The sequence below is a fragment of the Schistocerca gregaria genome, chromosome 1 (assembly GCF_023897955.1).
Source record: "Schistocerca gregaria isolate iqSchGreg1 chromosome 1, iqSchGreg1.2, whole genome shotgun sequence".
NCBI classification, from domain to species: domain Eukaryota; kingdom Metazoa; phylum Arthropoda; class Insecta; order Orthoptera; family Acrididae; genus Schistocerca; species Schistocerca gregaria.
The window spans coordinates 340,907,626-340,923,488 of record NC_064920.1 but is presented as its reverse complement, the minus strand read 5'-3'; the positions used below and the strand labels follow the sequence as shown (position 1 = coordinate 340,923,488).

The window sequence follows — 15,863 nt, the reverse complement described above, 5'->3', positions numbered from 1 at the left end:
AGCGCTCATGGCTTCATTTGTTCTCTGGCGACCAAAATAGTGAAGGATCTGTTTATATTGCTGCCCAAAGACGACGAATTACATTATCTATGAAATCCCACCTTCGCTATGCGACCCCTTATTACACATTAATCATTCCTTATCATCAGGTATTCGCCTTCTGGCTGAAAGTGTTGACTATTTGCTGTTTTAATGAAGCCAAAAACAGCGAATATCTCATGGGACCATCAGATTTTGATAGTGAAATGATCAGCAGAGTTAGCAGTGAACCACCAAGTTATAGGCTTACTATTGCTTGTATGATGGGAATAAGCCACATATCTGCTTGGAGAGTACTGTAGGAGTATAACCTACATGCATCAAATTCAAAGGGTAGGAGCTCTAGCAAACAGCTGATTAACCACATCGTATGCAGTTTGTGCAGTGGTTCATACACAGCAGAGTGAATGACGTTGCCTTCCGCAAACACATTTTATTTACCGATGGGGTCTTACTTTCGTGTAAGGGTATTTTAAAAGCAGCATCATCCACATCTGGGATTATGAGAAGCCGATTGAGGTTGGTGTTATACCGCAACAACGAGATTTCTCTGTAAACATGAAAGCATTTGAGCGGGGATTATCGATAATCGTCATCTAGGAAGACCTTTGATGGGACTATTGATGAGCGAGCACAGCTAACTGTCGCTTTTGGGTAACGTTTGATAGGATGAGGAGGGCCCATTGCATTGCCAGCGCATTCACTTAACTTGACACACCTTGATTACTTTCTTTGGGAACGTGTCAAGACTATGATTTACGTTACTGCAATTGCCACTAGAGCTAAGATGATAATTTGAGTTACTGATGAATTCCACCAAATCCGACTGAATTCTGACGCGCTCACCAGATTTGAAGCTACCGATACGAATTTGAGCAGCATGTATTAAGCCACAGGGCGGATTTTTGAGCCATTCATGTAAACTACTGCCCAAACTTGTCTAATAATATTAATAAAACGAAATTATTGCTCAATTGTTGTTATTCGTTATGATAACCTCAAGGGCGCGTTTGAGGCTATACACTGATCAGCTAAAATATTACGACCACTCCCACTGCGACGTTGGAGGCCGCGAGGTGGTGATGGGGCACGTGATGCGGTAACAAAAGTATGTAAGTGGAACAGACACGGACGGGGGATTAACCTAGCGAAGATATGGGCTGCAAATGGGGAAATACTCTGAGATAAGCGACGTTGACAAGGGGAAGATAATTATTACACAGAGCCTGTGAACAAGCATCACGCTCATGGCAAAGCTAATCGAATGTTCACATGTTACTGTCGTGAGCATCTATGGAAATAAATAAAAGGACAGTGAACCTACCACTAGGCACTAAATGGTAGGACATCCATGACTCTTCACAGAATGTGGGGTTTGGAGGCTTGTATGCTCTGTTAAGTAGTCTATATGGTGATCTGCAGCATCTCTGCCAAGAGCGTACAATGCTGGTGTAACCACAAGTGTTTTGGAGCACACTGTTGATCGTACTTTGTTGAACATGAAGCTCAACAGCAGATCACCCCTACGTGCTAACATGTTGACCCAACAACATAGTAGGGCAAAGGGGGCATTATCTCGCTCTGCATCGTAGCCAAATTTATTCAAGATGGTGCATCCAAGATGCCATAGATGTGGCAACATTGCATTCATGTAATGGTGGGAAGTTCAAATTTTGGCGGGAAAATAGGATATTTGGGCTACCTCCACTAACCTAATTCCATCCCTTTTTCTCTCCCTTCTTTACCACTCCTTCATCAGGAAATTGATAGGCAAAGGACTCAGTCTCTACTGGGCAGCTGGGTTGGACAGGCGTAAGTCTTTATTTTGTATGCATTGTGGTATGTTGTTTATTTAAACACTGAGTTGTCATAGACAGTAGCTCCATCCAGTCTGTTCACCTTGAGGTGTGAGGTCCAACTGACCTAGTTCTCAACACCACCACTAGAGGGCGCTTTTTGGCCTTCCCCCACTTCTCATGTGAGGTAATCCAAGATGGCGGTCTGGGAAAAATGGCTGGAAATTCGCTCAGTCTGTGCCTAACTGTTGACTTGGAGGACAGACATAAATGTTTACTGTGTACTACGTGTTCAATGGATGAGCTGTCTGTGCTGGAGGAGGAGCTCAATGGGTATATTAGTTATAATCATGCAGCTGAAGACAGTGTCCTGCAAGGTGCTTGGAAAGCAATGATACCTGGTGAATGTTTGAAAAAGACGAATACAGTTCATAAAATGATGAAGATGCAACAGAATGGGACTAAGTTTTACTTTGTAACTGATGCTGATAAATGTGTGTGCTGTAAATGTGGATCATTCGATAAAAGTCCAGTGAGTCTCCAGTCCCACAACAGATCGTAATAAAAAACACTAACAGAATTCGAACCACTGTCCTAGAAACGATAGAAGCGAGAAAAATGGCTGGAAGTTTCGGTGTATTTTCGATGTCCTACAGGTGCTGGTTTGGAGATGTTCTAAAGCCAAAATGGCAGGTAGGGGACAGCTTTCTGCCTATCCAAACGAGAGTACAATGATCTACTTGGACTCGCTTCTGAACACTCGATGAAGAAGACATCACGTGACCCTCAGACGCTACATAACTTTTCATTGATACTTCCCCTCCCCCCACCCCCCCACCAACCTGACTTGTTTGAAGAAGTCTGTACGGGCCCCCATGCCCCACTGAATGATGTCTTGTGACTCTCTGACGTACTGTAACTTCCTGTGAGTGAGGCGTTCTCATTTATGCTCACTGAATTAACCCACTAAACCGCTGCTGCTGCCAGTGTGGAAGCACTGCCTACCACTTTGAGCAGATGGGCAAATTACGAGACTTCAGGGCCAAACTATTTTGTACAGGTTGTAAAATATACATCAGTAATATTGCACTAACAGTTGAACCCTGCAAAAGTTGTCTACAGATTATGAAATACTGAAACTACCACCGAAGACATTTTCTTCTTCACATTGCTCTGGTGCTATCGAGGAAAGCTTGAATTTTTCGGTGTGAAACCCATCTCCAACCAGGCTATATCACCGTAAAAGATTGTACTAACATACCACACAGTTGCAATAAAACACAGTTCGTATCCTGCACCATACAAAATCATCACTTCTGCGTCCTGCATACAGATGTTGACCAACAGACACTCATATATATACCGCAGAGACAAACAGATCCCTAAAAACATAATCTCATGCACCGTATATAGTCGCAGCACTAGATATTGCCTGTGAAGTTGGTTGTTCATCCACCGAGGCCAACGATCACGAGGCAACTGCCTCCATGCATGCTGGCCTGATGCGCGATCAGAGCGCCCTCCATGGACAGCGGTTATTCTCCGAACTTGTGTGAAAAGCTGGCCTGGCTCCCCTGCCAAAAAGGCATTATTTTTTCTGGCCCAAACCTGCTTGCTTGCTGCTATGCAATCTACAGCCATCTCCAGATTATGGGATTACAAGAATATATGTATTTTCACATGGTTCGCCAGAATATCGTACCATTTTCGCGATTTACGATGTCAAGCACGAAGTAGTATGCTACCGATCGGTTGGTAGAGCACTTGCCCGCGAAAGGCTAAGGTCCCGAGTTCCAGTCTCGGTCTGGCACACAGTTTTAATCTGCCAGGAAGTTTCATTTTAGCGCACAGTACTCTGCAGAGTGAAAATCTCATTCTGGACAGACCACAGTAACTTTACACCCCAAAACATAATTTAAAAGCCTGATGATAACAGCGAATCTGTCACACACCTCCTACTACGTATATACTTCTACAGTAACTGAAGGGTGGTAACACCAAACGATATTGAGCGAAAATTCGCGATGGATGGACATGCATTTGTTTTTCTTGTGAGTGGTACCAGTGCACCTTAGAAAGGCAGATGTAATCGTCTTTTAAGCGACAGATGTAATCGTTTTTTAAGCGACAAGCTATTAAAAGAAGGTGGTCATAATGACTATGTTACTATCATTCTGCATGAAAAGCAGTCTTGGGTATACCGGAACACACAAATATAGCTAACGATTTCCATGTTAAAACTCCATGTGAAAACCTATACAAGCTTTATAAATCGAGGTATGATATTGCGTCTGAATGAAGTGACCTTCCACGTAAATACTGTGACATTGAATATATACTGTGATCGTCGAGGTGTATATCAACAGACAGAAGCGCAAGTGTAGTGTAAACTCGTAACAAAAATTACCGAATTTGGAAAGTGATTCGGCCAAGGAGCGTGATGTTAAGCCGATGTTTGCAACTCCCTCATGCTTCCACTAAATATTTCCCACGCTAAAAACCAGTATTTCTATCGTATTGTGTCTTGATACCACGTCAGAGGTCATACGATATATCCGCATTGTTATGATGAGGGAGGATGGTGGTCGATTGAGAATGATCACATACAGTAGGTGGTGTGCTGCATAACGAATCACTTTTAAAAAATACAATGCTAGATTGAGGGCATAAGAAATGTACAAAATCCCATGCGCAACATACTGACTTTTCAGATCTGTAGTGTTATGCTTTCCATTACAAATGCTGTCTGCAATTTAGAATTAAGCCCTTCCATTCAGTTGCATACCTGTGTTGGATCCTATGGAGATATCTCGTAATGATTACAGCCAGCACTGACTTATATTCGTGACACTCTGTCATATATTGAAACGAGACACGTTTTTCGAACTTATCTGCTAAGGATCCCTTACAGAAAAATTCCAGTGTTGTTTTAGAAAGTTCTTCTGCATCTTGTAGCTGATATACAGACTATGCTTCGCCATCCCTGCAGCTTTGTCCATGTGATTGATCCAATTTAAGTCGGAAATGAGCAGCAGTTGGAAACCTAAAAGCTCTAATTTTCCTTGTTTACAATAGGAAATGCAAGAAGGATGATGATTTTGCTGCTGCATTGTGGTATGTCTCCAAACTACATACACACACTGCAGTCTGAAGATCTTCATCACTCAGGGTGCACTCACGTCTGCCACCGAAACATTCTCTCTGTCATCATTATTTAGTACCATCCAACAGAGAAAAAAACCAAACTACAAGAAAACTTGGTAAAGAACTCGATCTTCTGAGATGGCATCAAAATGGATGCCACATATGCTTCATGCCAGCTTGCATTCACAGATGGTGTTTGTTATATATAAAGCTGGCATCAAGCATATGTGACGTTCCTTTTCAAAATACAGGTATTAGTCGACTGGAGCAGATGGCTAGTGATTAAAATCGCTTGCACAGGGCAGTGTAAAGTGTCATTGCCTGTACTGTAGGAGGACCATATCCCATGGACTATCAATCGCAAGAGAGGGTTCCTGTGATGGTGTATGATACATTGTTTCTCCTGCTGGAACACATCAAAGCAGTGTCTGACTGCAGCTTTGTACACTATAATTTTTTTTTTCACCATGACTTCAAGGTCTGTCTCAGGTTCTAAACTGACTTTGACATGATTTGTTTCAATGGCTCTGACAGAAAGGCACGCATCGCACAGTGTAAATTATGCCACTGCTGCTCCCACAACATACACAGGATGACTGAAATAAAAGACAGAGGCAATGGTTTGTATTGACAAAAATACAGAAGACGTATAGAAATTGGAAGAGTTTTTTGGCATTGTGAAGTGTTTCCAAACAGCTGCCCAAATGTGATTCATGGCCTTTACATTTAAACTCATCTTTCACAGTAATGGGGCAACAGATAGCTCAGTGTACAGAGAAGCACACTGTAAACACTTCTTGTTAGGATTTAAAACACCTATCAGTCTCATACAGGCTCAAACATATTATCCATTCTGTAGTATATTGCAGTCCCTCAAATGGTAATGATACATTTCTTAGCTACGAACACATAGCGTATGCCAAGACACTTGCTGCACCATGTGTCTTATATCAGGCCGCAGCAAACCAGCCAGGGTCCATGCTCTGGACTGCGCTAATCCGTCTCTGACAAAAGTACACTTCATGTCGCACAGGAAATACCTCAGCCTTCTTTTCTTTTGATCACATGACTCCGGCAATAGCTCTGAATCCATACTGCCGTCCTCTCTGAGCCCTTCATGACACATGCATAGACGCACAGACTTCCAGAAAACAAACCAATTGCGCTGCATCTGTAGAATATGTGGTTGTATGTCTTCATGTACAGTGCAGTGCTATAGTGTCCAAACAGAAAAAGGAGCATTTGCGCTCAATGTTGACAGCTATACTACTACATTTACAAGCAATTTTAGAATATGTAGCTACAAGTGATGTCATGATCGTCAGAGATGTCAAAAAGACGATAAAATTACTAAAATACTAATGGAAAATAAATATAAACTAAGGATTCAGCTTTCTGGTGCTGTTATCCTAGCGCAAAGACTCTGGGCAGGAAGCACACATGCTGGAGAGGGGGAATGCCTTGCCTCTAGCGATTCTTAAGACTGACTGGACCTTCATCGAATGATATAAAGTTACAGCACTTGTATTTGTCAACATGAGTGGGAAAGTGTAATTTAGCCCCATACTGCTGGATCTTCATTACTTGATGAAGTGTATTCATGTTTCGCAAACATTCACCAAATATCATTGCTTTCCAAGCACCATACAGGATATAGTCCTCAGCTGCATGATTTTGGCTAATACACTAATTGAACTCCTCTTCCACCACAGACATCTCATTCACTGTACACACAGTACACAATAAACAATTACATTCATCCTCCCAGTCCAGCAGCTAGACATAGACTGGGCGAATTTCCCGCCAGTTTTCCCCCAGACCGACATCATGGATTATGTCACAGGAGTGGAGAAGCGGGACAAAAAGCGCACTGTGGTGGTGATGTTGTGAACTAGGACAGCTGGACTCCAGACCTCAAGGGGAACACATTGCATGGAGTTACTGTCTATGACGACTCAATTTGTGGAATTAAATAACATACTGCAATGGATACAAAGTGAAGACTTATGTCCATCCTCTCTAGCAGCCAAGCACAGACTGAGTCCTTTTCCCACCAGTTTCTTCCAGATGAGGGGGGGAGCGAGGGGAAGGGGGGAGGTGCTTAGTCGGGTTAGTGGAGGTAGCCCAAATGACCTATTTTTTCGCCAAAATTTGAACTTCCCACCACGTTGTCAATGTGACGTTTACATATCCATGATCGCGTTCTTGGATATGCCACTTTGAATAAATCTGAGAACAATGCCGAGTGGTGTGATGGCCCCTTTGCCCTACTGCCACATCGTCAATTACGATTGCAGTGGGCATGGGGCCATTGGGATTTGACCACTGATCAATGGGAATGTGTTGGCTCCTCACGTTAATAACATTTTTGCTTTGCTGGTCCGATGGTCGTCTCCACAAACGCCGTCATTAATCTGAACAGCAGCTCGAAATATGCAGTGCATTACGGACACAGGTTGGTGGGAGTAGTATTATGCTGTGAGAGTCATATCCTGTATTTACATGGGACCTGTAGTAGTAACTGAAGACATGCTGACAGCTGAGAAACGCACTGCCATTGATGCTTGATGTGTTCCCCGGAAGCAATTTCATCTTTCAGCAATGTAGTTGTCCTCTTATCGGCAGAACTGTGCTAAAGATATTTTACGAGCATTATAGTGAGCTCACATGGATGTCTTGGCAGGTAAATTCGCCTGACGCAAATCCTATCACACGCATCTGGGTTGCTGTCGGGCGCCATCACCACATACACACATTAATGCCCTATTATTCACGCGAATTAGATTATCTGTGTGTAGACATCTAATGTTGCATACCTCCACAAACCTATCAAAGTCCTGTTGGATCCCTGAAAAGCAGAATCAGTTATGTATTTCGTTCTGAAGACTAACAAACAAGCTATTAGGCAGGTGGTCATAATGCTTCAGCTCATCAATGTATGGTCCTTGACAAAAAATCTACATTTTCTGTGTGATCATATACCAACATACGTCACTGAGGTACTGGAACACCCTTTATTTAAGAATGAAATTAATATTTTCAATTTGGTACTGATTTTTCACAACATTCTTTATAAATGAGTAAATTTATTGTGAAGATGATGTTAGTACGCATATTTCGTTCTTAAACGATTCCTGTAAGAAGTTCAACGATAGACACCCACTATTATTCTGAAAGCAAGTGTTCCCTTCTTTCTGTGGTACTGCCCCAAAAACTATTCAGCATAAAATTAATGAATCCATGTGTGGTAAGTAGAGCAACATTCTGAGTCTTTCATGAGAAAAACCAGCAGTTAGATACAGACCTAATGTTACCGAAATGAAGCTTTTGATACGATGTGAATTAAATGAAAGCACATTAAGCTCTGATGAATATGAAACCTTTAAATTTTGAGTATGCAGTGTGATACATTCCACTTGACCCACACAATTTTATTGTTGATGATGACTTCTAATTAAATGTACAAAATTGTATGAACTCTATTTTTTCTAAGTTAAGTCATAGGCCACTATCTGAGAACAAACCAATTTATTTGTTATTCCCTCTGCAGTTACATCCTTATTGGAGTTGTCTATAGTTCTTGCACTGTCAGTGGAGAACACTATTCCAGTTCTTGAGTGAAAAGTGAAAGGTCAGAAAAAATTGGAGATGTTCCAGTACTGAATCCTGTGGAACAGCAGAAGTAACTTTTATCCTGTTTTGATGAATATTTATGAGGAAGAGTGCATGCGCCAGCTACCCTTACACTACATTACCTATCAGTTAAACATGAAATGAACCACATACTTACTGTTCCATGTAAGAAAAGCTGCAAAATCCTGTTAACTACCTTACACAGTTTATGGGCTTTATTAACTAGGAGGACAACAGTTATGGATGCTTAAACTGCTACTACATCAACAGTATAATGCAGATGTTAAAAAGATTTTGTTCAAAAGGTAGGAATGTGAAGCAAAGGGATAAATCAGAAATGGCCATGTCACTAATGGACCACAGGTAATCTGCTGCAGGTAACTGGCAGTTATCCTAATCCCTTGGATGTCGAGATCTTAATTTCTGAGATAAAAAATTGTTAACTGTCTCTTTTTAAACAGTTGAATTGGATAAATTATAGCCTGTTTATAGCTTCTTCAAATTTTTATCAGTGCAAAGTGATATTGTAGTCACAATACGGTGCAGTAAATTACTAAATTGGTGTTTAAGGAACTGTACATTAACGTGGAACATGCAACAGAAAAAAATGTCACACTGTCTTTCAACATCTGTTGCCGAACAATGCTTCCTTACTTAGAGGTCGGTGAAAACCCAGATCCTTTTCTTACTTGAACATGTCTTGGGACAAAACACATTTCCGAAAGTAGGTTAGGTGAGTCAGCTGTAGTTTTCGAAAGAACACTTAAGAGCATCAACAACATCTTACTGTATTCTAATACTTTTTTCTCAGCTTCATGAATGTTGATGGGTAAGTGTCTGTATCATTTTCAATGTGTTACACCTTGCTTTGAGAGCCACAACTATTTTTTCCTTACTTAAGTATTAAAATAATGTACTTTCATGTTATTAGTGAACCACTAAAAGGTGTGTGCAGTCTCTTGCTGTTTTTTTTTTCTCCATTACGAAAATCAGTGTGAAGCTGACCATTTACAATGGGAAAACATATAGCCCTATCAAATTAAAGAAAGAGTAAACACTGGATTGTTTTTACGATGCCTAAGTACTGAAGTAATGTTGAAACAATAGAATAAGTAGTTTCTGTACACAGTTTGCAGTCTACTAAGGTAAAGCTACTGTTCTGCATCAACTGATTAAGAAATAGTTTGTTGAAATACAGGTGCTGAGGATGGATAAAATACTAATAAAGGAAATAGTACTCATTTTCAAGATAAGTGTGACGTCAAAAATTATGAATTAACACATCAACTCTGGAATTCTCAGTGAATGAATTATTATGGAGCCAATGAGGCCTGTATTGATAACTAAAGTATAGTACCCCTCAAGGAACTTGATTTGTTTCTTAGTTAGATAGTATCCTACATATGAAAACATGTCACAACTTGCAACAAATCACTAGATTCACAAATAAAATGCATTTTGGGCATTTAAACAAGTGGTTGTTCATTTAAACTTTGACATAAAAAAATATAAAAGTAATATAACCACATACAGAAGTTACTGATCAATTTGTCTGCACAATAGAATCAGTAGGTAACTGAAAATATTTCAGATGTTTTAAAACATCCATTTGCTGCCAAGTTCTTTAATTCAAAAGGCAGGTGATCAAATATTTTTATGGCTGAAGACTTTTATCTTGCCTGCACAAGAATGAATCTGTAAATGATGAAAGCTAGAATTGTTTCTAGTACTATATGTGTGAATGTAATTAATATTTTTAGTTTGATCCCGATTTTTCACAACTAACTTCATAAACAAGTGAAATTAACATATGACTGATGTTAGCATTCCTATGCTATTTAAAAAATATGCTTGCAAGATGGTCAAGGATTGACACCAACTATTGTCCCTAAAGCACCTTTCTGTGTATGGTAAACTTTACATTAATGTGGATATTGCCACAGACAATTACTTTATACAAAATCAATGAATGGAAGAATGCTAAACAAGCCAAGAGCATGATACTTCAATCAGAAAAATCATGAATGAAATATGTAGCTATAGTTGCTGAAATGAAAAATTTGATTTGACTCTTACTAAATGATTTACAGACTGAACTGCCTGGCAGATTAACCTCTGTGTCAGACTGGGATTTGATCACAGGACCTTTCCTTTTGCAGGAAAGTGCTCTAACAAGTCATATATTCTCGATTTACAAATTAACTTCAAATCGTATAAAAATCTACAAATCTTGAACATTTGCCTTAAATATATCGTTTGTCACATAAGCTATATTTTTTAGTGATAATGTATAATGCCCTGCACGAAACTGAATGGAAAGTACTTTATCTAGTTTAACACAGAAGACATTTGCTGAGAAACGATAATTTTTTTTTTACATTTCATCTATTGTACCTCTGTTGAGGTTATCTGTTGTTCTTGCCATATCAGACAAGAACGCTATTTCCACCTTATCGATTAAAATGGAAGAGCATTAATAAATAAGAAAAAAACAGCTGCAGTCCCAACATTACCGCTGTGAATGCCAGTCGTAAACTTTTCCACTTAGATCAATAATTGTAATGAAACAGCATCAGATATTCATTATACTACTATGGTATATATTAATTATGCATAATATGAATATAATATGAACCTCTTACTTATTGGTATTTACAAGGAAAGCTATAAAATTCCATTTATTAGATTACAGAAGTAATGGGAGTCAGTCACTAGAAGGATTATGGCGCTTTTGGATGCCAAAATTGGCCCTACATTATGTAATCTGAATTGAATACGATATTTTTTTGGCAGAAGGGAATAGGCATCATGGCAAACCACAAATTACTAATCAAAAATACATCACTGGAAGCATACTGAAGATAATTACCACATTTCCAAAGCCATTGAAAGCTGACAAAATATAAAATCATTTTCATTACAAAGAGAGGCAGCTGTAGGTTCCAAATGGTAATGGTAAACCACTAATGGGTGACTGAAGCAACTGTGTACATTTCATGAGCTTAATATGACTTACAAAAAAGAAAAAGCAGCATGTCGCTCTTACACACACATTCAGAACGATGCTTGATTACTTACAGATCGCTTAAAATTCAGCCCCTTTCTTGAATGAATCTTGACTTTGGATAATAACTTTGTCCAAGAATCAGGGAGGTTATTGGAATGTGGTTCCTGAAACAATACATAAAAGTATCAATAAGATCATACTGAAATCTAATACTGTCTATTAAACTTAATGAACTTTAACTAGGGTCTACACTGTTTATAATGTATTACATCTGGTTCTTAAAAACGTAATAATTTTTAATAGTTACTTAATTCTGTCTCTGTGCTTCAATTCCCTAAGTGAGTTATTGAAACTGTCTGTACATGTACTGTCGGTTGCCACTCTGTTTTCCTCCTAATGAAGGAGGATACGAAACTAATGATTTACAATGGTAAAAGTCTACAGATCTGCAAAACTAAGGGCTGAGAGAGCTTTGTTCAATTTCAGAATGTTTAAAACATCATAACAATTTAAATTATCCTCTACTCAACAATTCGTAATATCATAAGGTAAATGACACTGTTCTCCGGAAATAAATGTTAGAAAGGCAATTATTTAAAAATCAAAAACGGGCTATAAGAATACGGAATGTGGTGACAGTCATTCTCTTTCTAAAATTGTTTATGCAAATGTGTACACTTCCTGGTATTATAAAGGAATTTTCGAGCATTCAACAGCCAAGTTCATAGAAGCGATGCTTTGTGGTCTCAATCTGCATGGGAAATACATCAGTATTTTAAAAAAATCGTCTTCGTATGTTTTAGAAAGAAACTGTACCCCTTTAGTTTGTAGCTTGAAACAAAATCAGTTACACTACATGTTTTGGAGGACAAATCTCAATCAAAAATGAAGGAGCATTCAAAAACAAAAGGTAAAAGTGAGGTGTAGGCTACGTAACATATAAGTCAAAAAATATCTACAATATTTGTATGATGTCTATGAAAAAAATTTTTCATTGTGAATATTCAATGACATACAGGAAGTTGATCAGATGAATGTTGTTTGTTCCTGGTGAAATCGGGTTGGCTGACTGGCAGGAGAACTCGGGAAACGGCGCCTGAGGTCTGAGCTGCAGCACTGATGCATGTCAAAGGCACACCACAGAAGACAACAATAGGTGTAATGCTTACTGTACATGATGTGTGAATTCTACTTCGAAATGTAGTGCATAAAATAAAAAGACTGAAGAAAAAGAAAAATATCAATATTTAGAAGACTTTAAGGAAAATTGCTGGTCCACATTCGACACGTTTATGTTTTGCTACTTACAACATTTGGCCAGCCATATCAACATCATGGACATGCAGATGAATAATGTAGTTGGTGTAAGTTCACTTAAGTTAGGGTAGGAAGTGTTGCCGCATAAGATAATACAGGGACTTGTCATTTCGATATTTCTGCTATAATATGCAGACTTTATTTTTGTGTATTATATAGTTTCTGAGGGCGCAGATGGAGTTTTAGACGACTTGCACACCATGCACTGCGTTTATGGAGTAGCAAGTGGGGGTAATTGCGAGCGTACAAGCTGTGGCAGGAGATTAGAGCGGCAGTTTCCCGCCGCAAAGCACGTGGCTGGCGGTTGCTACGGGGCCGTGGCGAGCGGCTAGAGTTTACGTGGCCTTGGAAAAACCCGAGGGGACGTTTGGCAGAGGTGCGTATGACTGTGTTTCCGCGCTTGGAGAAATTTATATACCACAGAAAAATTGATAAATACAAAACCAAGAGTGGGTGCGAGAAAAACACGTAAAAATTATCTAGACGAGCCACAAAAATGTGTAGTGGTTTAAAAGTTATTGTTCTCTTAAAAAGTTCAAAAGTTCAAAAGCTAATATCTCGGCAGTGCTTTGGCCGATTAATATAAAAAAAAGTATCTAGTGGTCCGGCTAGTAGAGCTGCAACGAGCAATCATAGCCGATGTTCAAATGGCTCTGAGCACTATGGGACTGGCTCTGAGCACTATGGGACTTAACTTGTAAGGTCATCAGTCCCCTAGAACTTAGAACTACTTAAACCTAACTAACCTAAGGACATCACTCACACACATGCCCGAGGCAGGATTCGAACCTGCGACCATAGCGGTCGCGCGGTTTCAAACTGTAGCGCCTAGAACCGCTCGGCCACCCCGGGTGGCTCATAGCCGATGTAGCATAGTGTGTACCAAAGGTAATAAATAAATTTAAAAAGACGAAATTAGCGGCAGCATTCTAAAGTTTAGAGAGGTAGATGAGTAATTAAGAATTTATTTTTATTTGTTTACTTATGTTTAGTATAAAAATTCTGGGAATAGCTTAATCACGCCACAAGAACATTATTTGTGAGAAAACGGTGGCAGATACAAAAAATTGGACTTTAGATTGTTACTACCCAAAAAATTTCCATATTTTTCAATGAATCATATGTGTTTTTGTGTTTAGTTATATAATATTCGTAATTTTTGTTTGAGTTAGGCAGTCGTTTCGAGTGTGCAAAAGGGATGCCATCTTTGACGACAGGGGAGTTGGTTTTGAGCGAGGCTAAGAGCTGGACGTGACACGCATATTGGTTTAGTAGTGAGTTGGTAGCCACGTTCGGGGACAAGTATGTACAAGGTGCATTCAAGTTCTAAGGCCTCCGATTTTTTTTCTAATGAACTACTCACCCGAAATCGATGAAACTGGCGTTACTTGTCGACGTAATCGCCCTGCAGAAGTACACATTTTTCACAACGCTGACGCCATGATTCCATGGCAGTGGCGAAGGCTTCTTTAGGAGTCTGTTTGGCGCACTGAAAAATCGCTACGGTAATAGCAGCACAGCTGGCGAATGTGCGGCCACGGAGAGTGTCTTTCATTGTTGGAAAAAGCCAAAAGTCACTAGGAGCCAGGTTAGGTGAGTAGGAAGAATGAGAAATCACTTCAAAGCTGTTATCACGAAGAAACTGTTGCGTAACATTAGCTCGATGTGCGGGTGCGTTGTCTTGGTGAAACAGCACACGCGCAGCCCGTCCCGGACGTTTTTGTTGCAGTGCAGGAAGGAATTTGTTCTTCAAAACATTTTCGTAGGATGCACCTGTTACTGTAGTGCCCTTTGGAACGCAATGGGTAAGGCTTACACCCTCGCTGTCCCAGAACATGGACATCATCATTTTTTCAGCACTGGCGGTTACTGGAAATTTTTTTGGTGGCGGTGAATCTGTGTGCTTCCACTGAGCTGACTGGCGCTTTGTTTCTGGATTGAAAAATGGCATACACGTCTCATCCATTGTCACAACCGACGAAAAGAAAGTCCCATTCATGCTGTCGTTGCGCTTCAACATTGGTTGGCAACATGCCACATGGGCAGCCATGTGGTTGTCCCTCAGAATTCGTGGCACCCACCTGGATGACACTTTTCGCATTTTCAGGTCGTCATGCAGGATTGTGTGCACAGAACGCACAGAAATACCAACTGTGGAGGCGATCTGTTCAACAGTCATTCGGCGATCCCCCAAAACAATTCTCTCCACTTTCTCGATCATGTCGTCAGACCGGCTTGTGAGAGCCCGAGGTTGTTTCGGTTTGTTGTCGCACGATTTTCTGCGTTCATTAAACTGTCGCACCCACGAACGCACTTTCGACACATCCATAACTCCATCACCATATGTCTCCTTCAACTGTCGATGAATTTCAATTGGTTTCACACCACGAAAATTCAGAAAACGAATGATTGCACGCTGTTCAAGCGAGGAAAACGTCGCCATTTTAAGTATTTAAAACAGTTCTCATTCTCGCCGCTGGAAGTAAAATTCCATCTGCCATACAGTGCTGCCATCTCTGGGACGTATTGACAATGAACGCGGCCTCATTTTAAAACAATGCGCATGTTTCTTTCTCAATTTTTTTCAAATTATAAATGATTGGGAGTGACTCAGTATTTTAAAATTCACCGCAACAACTGCCTACATTGTTTTATTATATTTCATTTCAGCTTAAAAATTGAGTTTATGATAGGGGTGAGCTGCCAACTCATGATGAAAAATGTAGCCTAACATTGAGACCAGTGACATATTCGGGACACTCAGTTAAGCTGAGTGTAACAAATATACATACTTTCGTGCCATAGCACGTGGGGGCTCAAGCCAAACAACTCAAACTTCAATGTGTAGTGCCCAGTATAGTCGTACCTGATATTGAAGATTAAATGATAGAGGAAACTAATATTTTGGCATCAGTACGGTACAACTG

The 15,863-nt window shown here is 40.0% G+C and overlaps 1 long non-coding RNA gene across 1 annotated transcript in view; it reads right to left on the bottom strand.

The window, feature by feature from the left end:
• LOC126344400 (uncharacterized) overlaps window positions 1-11,755 on the bottom strand; it is a 45,334-nt gene extending 33,579 nt beyond the window's left edge. The window contains exon 1 of the long non-coding RNA XR_007565160.1: window positions 11,691-11,755. This is a non-coding gene — a long non-coding RNA (uncharacterized LOC126344400). The remainder of the gene's footprint in view (window positions 1-11,690) is intronic.
• Between the last annotated feature and the right edge of the window lie 4,108 nt (window positions 11,756-15,863).